Source organism: Triticum urartu, chromosome 2 (genome assembly GCF_003073215.2).
Source record: "Triticum urartu cultivar G1812 chromosome 2, Tu2.1, whole genome shotgun sequence".
Lineage (NCBI taxonomy): Eukaryota > Viridiplantae > Streptophyta > Magnoliopsida > Poales > Poaceae > Triticum > Triticum urartu.
The window spans coordinates 25,747,991-25,754,834 of record NC_053023.1 but is presented as its reverse complement, the minus strand read 5'-3'; positions in this window follow the sequence as shown (position 1 = coordinate 25,754,834).

Here is a 6,844-nt window from a genome sequence, read left to right as displayed (position 1 = left end):
GCTATACGCTGCGGGCGCGGGGCCGACAGGAAATGATTGTACGTAGCCCCCTGTCACTTTACACGTAGAATGAGATGATGGATTAGGTAGGGTGTTTTCCCTCCTCTCCTCTGCGTGTGCGTGCGTGCGTATGTCTTTCTGTCTGTCTCTCCGTGGAGGAGAGGAGCAGCAGATCACTGGCGTATCCGTGGATTGATTGATTGATATGTGTGTATATATGGCTCAAAGTCTTAAAGCGGGACGGAATAGTCTTTGCCCAGAGTGGTTTCCGTACGTACCCCCTGATGGCGAAGCATATTTTGGCTTTGCTTTGTTGAATTATATATACTCCATTAGGTATAAAAATAGTCAGCAGATCGTAACCGACAGGTATATATACTGCTGAAAACGATTAAAGCGTCGTACCCGGGATTAGATTAGTAGTGTAATCAGGATCTGGCTGCTCATTATCGCACGCTTTCTGCCCGATTTCCTCTTGGGACATTAATTGGTTGGCTCCATCCACTCTCTTTCGTCCCCGGGGCCTCCGGGCAGAGGGTTTGAACTAGGATTGATCATGGGCAGCCCAGCCCAACGAGCTTGAAAGCCCGACATCCAGGGCCGGGCTCGGCATTTTCGCCCGAAGATCGGCTCCAAAGCCTGAGAAAGGTCTGAAATGGTAACACAAATTATTTTGCTTGAAAAATAGGTATAACTTAATTTTGGAAACGTTACATAGCGAACGTCAGCTAGGAAGGATTTCGCAGCGACGAAACACCCCCCCCCCCCCCCCCCCCGCGACCCTCCTTTTTCTGCCTTCTTTTTCAACCATGATAGCATTTTCTTCCAAAAAGTAGCTTGGCAGTTTATAAATTCCGAATTTTGTCGCATAGCATTTTAAACATGTTTTTTATATAAATTAGCATTTTAGTTTTATAAATATTAAGAGATGGCATCTTTTAATTATTAAGGATGGCATATTAATTGATATGACATTTCTTATTATTAGATATGCCATTTTTATTATTTTATGGCATTTTCTGTTTATTAAGAGATGACATTTTAATATAAAGAGATGGCATTTTTATTATTAAGAGATGACATTTTTTGCGTATTGATGGCATTTTTTGTTTATTAAGAGATGACATTTCTTTATGGATTTTTCCACAATGGACCCAATGCATTTTATTAAATTAACATGCATTTTCTAAAGTAGCATGGCATTCTGTTAAAGTAGTAAATTGGCCCTTTGGGCAAATGGGGGTCGCCCTACCCCCTCCGCTCGGCGAACGATCGGGAAGGGGTGGTTTGTTCGCTAAGAGCAGCCTCCCCTAGCGATCTAATTCGTTGGATCCACCCCTCCTTACCAGCGACCGATGCCTAGATATTGTCATCCTATTATTTTTTACTATGAAAAAGATTATTTTAATGGGTTAATATATTTGTTCATGTGTTTCGGGTCGGCATCGGGCTTGAGATTTTCACTTCGTGCCGGGCCCAAAACTCGGTCCAGCTAGGGTATGATCAGGTTTCGTTTGAACTAACTCGCCAGTCGGCACAAATTAATTATGAATAAACTCGGTCCCCTCTAACTCTCTTTTTAGTAACCAGATTCATGTTTATTTCTCAGAGGAGGCAAGATGCTACTTGTCTTTTTCGCACTAATATCTGCATTATGTTAATTACAAATAAGGGAAGACACGTAGGATAGTTCATTTTGATTATATGTCAAAACTGATGCGCCTATTGGTAGGGTTTAAACTGATGCTTATTTTGTTGTGCACCTTGGCTGCTTGGGCTGTGGTTGTGTTCCCTTTTTTTGTGACCATAATATTTGCCCCGTGTGGCATCTTTACGATGAAGGATGTTTTGTCGTTCCAATTTGTTTTAGCTTTATTTCCTGCTTGTTTTTTAGTTTGAACTTTATAAAACTTTGTGGCGGTTTCTTTGGTGAAAATAAACGAGGAGGCTCGTTGTTTCAAAAGAAACTCATAACTGACGTAGTGTCACTAACCAAATTTATCCCCGGACTATAAATCTCTTGCACAATATTTTGCCAATGGTTACAAAGTTATAATCATTCTAAATTGCTTTTGAATACTAATTTAATGGTATTCATTTTGTGCAACACAAGTCATACTACTACTACTATAATAATAATAATAATAATAATAATAATAATAATAATAATTATTATTATTATTAGTTTTTGAAGGAGGAACGCAAGTAATACTATTGGACTAACTGATGTTCAAAGTAGGAATCTAGAGAGTCAAACTATGCCTTATTATATTTGAAATGAAGATACTAAGTAAAGAAACCGCGAGACCATTCTCATACCTTATAAAATACTTCCTCCATCTCAAAATAGTCTCAAGTTAAGTTGAGACACTTATTTCAGGACGGAGGGAGCATGAGTATTATATTCTCTTCCATCGCTGTCTCCATGCATGCTTAATTTTCGATTTTGTCATTGACATATACAGTATTATATATATATATATATATATATATATATATATATATATATATATATATATATATATATATATAATAGGTACAACATGACGACTTGTCAAAAAATGGACACTCAGATGTTTGCTTCTACTAGTTTTTTTACCAGTTGAGTCATTCATGGATAGTTCCGTTCCTGGTGCCTGGTCATGTTCATGGTCCATGTTTCTTTTGAGGCATGTTCATGGGCCAAGTGCGATCCGGAGTAGGAGTATGCGTGGGCTCTGTACCCATAGGCAGCCTTCGCTGCTGTTAAATTGGGCCCAAATTTGTGAAATAGGCCTAGAAGGATTATCGTTCAATTCTGTGTCTTCGTTCAATGCAAATATGCAATGCACAATGTCCCCTCAAAAGAAAAAAACTGCAATGCACAGTGAGCCGAACAAAACATTTCTCTCTATCTCATCCCTAAAAACTCTCTCTCTCTCTCTCAACGTGACATATAGTACTTCGTAGAAGCGTATGCAGAAGCTACGGAAAGGCTATCCGAAAGAAAGAAAACATTGAGTTCTACACGCCATCATGATTCGACGAATGGTGCATATCTGTACTAGGTCATTAGGCTTTGTCCCTAGTGTTAAATATGTGTACATGTAAGTAGGTTTGAATTTTGTATGCCGCATCTGTAGTGCCTCTCTCCCTCTGTATTTACTTGTATCTTGGGAGACAAGACACCGGTCGCACCCCTTGTATCTATATATATGTGTGTGCCTAGTGCACGATCAATCAATTACCGATGCACCAAATCATTCTCTACATGATATCTATCGCAAGTCGGTCCTCCCGCTTCCGCTAATCCTAGCCGCCGCCGCCGCGATCTGCCACCGCCGCCGCCACCCCACGCCACACCGCCCTCTCCTTCCCGACGTGCCGCCCCTCTCCTCCCTGCCGCGCCGCCCCCTTTCCCAACTCCTCGCCGTCATGTCGTCCAACACCTTCACCTACTCCAATCCCTTCGTCGTCGACCTTGCTGAAATCTGCGACATCAACGTCAACGCACGCGTCCCCGTCGTCCTCGACGCCTCCAACTCCACGTACTTCGCGTGGAAGACGTACTTCTCGCTGCTCTTCCATGAGAACAACCTCGTGGATCATGTGGACGGCACCGTTGACTCCCGCGCCATGGTGGAAGACGCCGTGTGGACCGCGAACGACGCCACCATCATCCGGTGGTTCTTCAACACCATCTCCAAGGACCTGTTCCACACGGTCGCGAGCGCCGGCGACGATGCCCGTGCCCTGTGGGTCAAGCTGAACGGTCTCTTCACCGACAACAAGCTTCAGCGCCGCGTTTTTTTTGTAGTAGGAATTTTTTGACTGTCACTAGAATGAACAGTCCATTGATGACTACTGCCGCCGCCTGAAGACGTTGGCAGATGAGCTCCGCGACATTGGCGCCAAGGTTGATGACGACCTCCTCCTCGGCACGCTCACGCCAGCCTCAACGAGGACTTCGGCAACGCCACCTCGAACCTCACCTTGATGCTGGAGACCTCCTTCCCCAAGTTCGTGGTGTACTTGCGGTTGGAGGAGCGCCGGATGAAGGGGGTTAAGAAGCGTGTGCAGCATCACGCCCTCACGGCCGGCACCTCCCGTGGTGCTCCACCACCGGCCGCCCCACCTGTGCTACGCCAGCAGCCGCCGCCCCCCGCGCCTCCAGGGTACTTCCACGATGATCTCTTCCAGCAGCCCGGTGGCGGGCGCCGCGGCAACCGCTGAGGGGGCGGCCGCAAGCAGCAATAGGCACCGGGGGGGGGGGGGCTCGTCAGCAGCAGCAGGTCAACCCTCCATGGACGTACGACACCAACCCGTGGACTGGCGTCATCCTTGGGCCTCGTCCGGCGATCCATCAGGCCCTCTTTGCCGAGCAGAACGTCGCTCCCTACAGCGGCTATGGTGCCACACCCCCGCCCACGCCCGCTTACGGGGTCGCGCCCGCCTACGGCGCCGCCACCGCACCGGCCTTAGGTGCCGCCCCCGCGCCGGCTTACGGCGCTGCTCCCGTGCCGGCCTACGGCGGGTTTTACCCGCCTCAGGTGTCGCTACTGTGGGACCCAATCCTTCTCGCTGCCCTGAACTCTGCCCCGTCACCGAGTTCCTATGGTGGTGGTGGTGACTGGTACATGGACTCGGGCGTCACTGCTCACATGACTGCTCATCCCGGTAACCTCACGTCTGCCACTCCTGTTCATACTCCCACTCGCATCACCGTTGGTAACGGTTCCTCCCTACCTATTACCCATGTCGGTCATATGTCATTTCCTTCTACTTCTACTGCCGTTAACATGTCTAATGTTTCTTGTGTCTCCTAACTTAGTCACTAATCTAGTTTCTATTCATCGTCTTTCTCATGAGAATCCTATCACTGTTGAATTTGATGATATCGGCTTTTCTGTGAAGGACACCCTTACACGGATGGTACTCCACCGATGTGATAGCCCGGACGAGCTTTACCTAGTGCATCCCTCAGGCGCCACCACCACCCGTCGTCCCGCCGCCTTCGCCGCTGGTGCCGATCTTTGGCACGCCTGCCTCGGTCATCCCAACTCCACTGTTATGCTTCAGATTCTTCAAAGTTTTTCTTTCTCATGTAATAAGGCTGACGACCACACTTGTGAGGCTTGCCGTCTTGGCAAGCATGTTCGTCTCCCCTTTAGCGAGTCTACAAACATTTCCACCTTTCCGTTTCAGTTATTGCATAGTGATGTTTGGACATCCCCGGTTGCGAGCAACACGGGCTACTTATACTTTTTGGTGATATTGGATGATTTTACTCATCATGTGTGGACATTCCCTCTCTGTCGCAAGTCCGACGCTCTTGCCACACTCACAACCTTTTATTCATATGTCACCACACAGTTCGGTCGTCCTATTCTTGTTGGGGAACGTAGCAATAATTCAAAATTTTCCTACGTGTCACCAAGATCAATCTATGGAGTCATCTAGCAACGAGGGAGGAGTGGATCTACATACCCTTGTAGATCGCGCGCGGAAGCGTTCAAGGGAACGGGGTTAATGGAGTCGTACTCGTCGTGATCCAAATCACCGATGATCCTAGCGCCGAACGGACGGCACCTCCGCGTTCAACACACGTACGGATCAACACACGTACGGAGCAGCGACGTCTCCTCCTTCTTGATCCAGCAAGGGGGAAGGAGAGGTTGATGGAGATCCAGCAGCACGACGGCGTGGTGGTGGAAGTAGCGGGATTCCAACAGGGCTTCGCCAAGCGCTGCGGGAGGAGGGAGATGTGTCATGGGAGGGAGAGGGAGGCGCCAGGGCTTAGGTTGGGCTGCCCTCCCTTCCCCCCACTATATATAGGGCCAAGGGAGAGGGGGAGGCGCAGCCTTGGCCCTTCCTCCAAGGAAGGGTGCGGCCAGGGAGGAGTCCCTCCTCCCCAAGGCACCTCGGAGGTGCCTTCCCCCTTTAGGACTCTTCCTCTCCCTTGATTCTTGGCGCATGGGCCTCTTGGGGCTGGTGCCCTTGGCCCATATAGGCCAAGGCGCACCCCCTACAGCCCATGTGGCCCCCCGGGGCAGGTGGCCCCACCCGGTGGACCCCCGGGACCCTTCCGGTGGTCCCGGTACAATACCGGTGACCCCGAAACTTGTCCCGATGGCCGAAATAGCACTTCCTATATATAATTCTTTACCTCCGGACCATTCCGGAACTCCTCGTGACGTCCGGGATCTCATCCGGGACTCCGAACAACTTTCGGGTTACCGCATACTAATATCTCTATAACCCTAGCGTCACCGAACCTTAAGTGTGTAGACCCTACGGGTTCGGGAGACATGCAGACATGACCGAGATGACTCTCCGGTCAATAACCAACAGCGGGATCTGGATACCCATGTTGGCTCCCACATGTTCCACGATGATCTCATCGGATGAACCACGATGTCAAGACTTAATCAATCCCGTATACAATTCCCTTTGTCTATCGGTACGATACTTGCCCGAGATTCGATCGTGGTATCTCCGATACCTTGTTCAATCTCGTTACCGGCAGTCTCTTACTCGTTCCGTAACATCATCCCGTGATCAAACTCTTGATCATTTGTGCACATTATGAGGATGTCTACGAGTGGCCCAGAGATACTCTCCGTCACACGGAGTGACAAATCCCAGTCTCGATCGTGCCAACCCAACAGACACTCGAGATACTGTAGTGTACCTTTATAGCCAACCCAAGTTACGTTGTGACGTTTGGCACACCCAAAGCACTCCTAACGGTAATCCGGGAGTTGCACAAATCTCATGGTCTAAGGAAAGGATTACTTGACATTAGAAAGCTTTTAGCATACGAACTACATGATTGTGCTAGGCTAGATTGGTCTTTGTCATCCAC